Raw genomic sequence first — 410 nt, forward strand, 5'->3', positions numbered from 1 at the left:
TTGCTTGTAACCCTTTTCTACCTTGCACAATTTTGAACTCTACTACTTCTCTAGCTCCTAAACTTGGGATGTATTTTTCAGGGTTATTCTTTTTAATAGCAGTTCTATGAACGAATATGTCTTCTTGGTTGCCACATCCTGTTATAAAACCATAATTTTGTTTAACATTATACCATTTTACTATTCCTAAAACCTTAGCTATGGTGATTTTTTCCTTTTTTCGAGTGGTTGCTGTTTTCTGTCTCGCTGCGTTTTTGCTTTCTCTTTTACTTTCACTCACTCCTGTGTTGGAATTGCCAGGGTTGTCAGTGCTGCCAGGGCCGTCGGGGCTGCTCGTGCCTGCGCGCTCTTCCTGGGATCTCATTCGGGGCTGCGTGGGCCGGGCCAGGCCACGCCACCCCGCTTCCCCC

This window comes from Corvus brachyrhynchos, unplaced genomic scaffold (assembly GCF_000691975.1).
Source record: "Corvus brachyrhynchos isolate BGI_N302 unplaced genomic scaffold, ASM69197v1 scaffold444, whole genome shotgun sequence".
Classification (NCBI taxonomy): Eukaryota; Metazoa; Chordata; class Aves; order Passeriformes; family Corvidae; genus Corvus; species Corvus brachyrhynchos.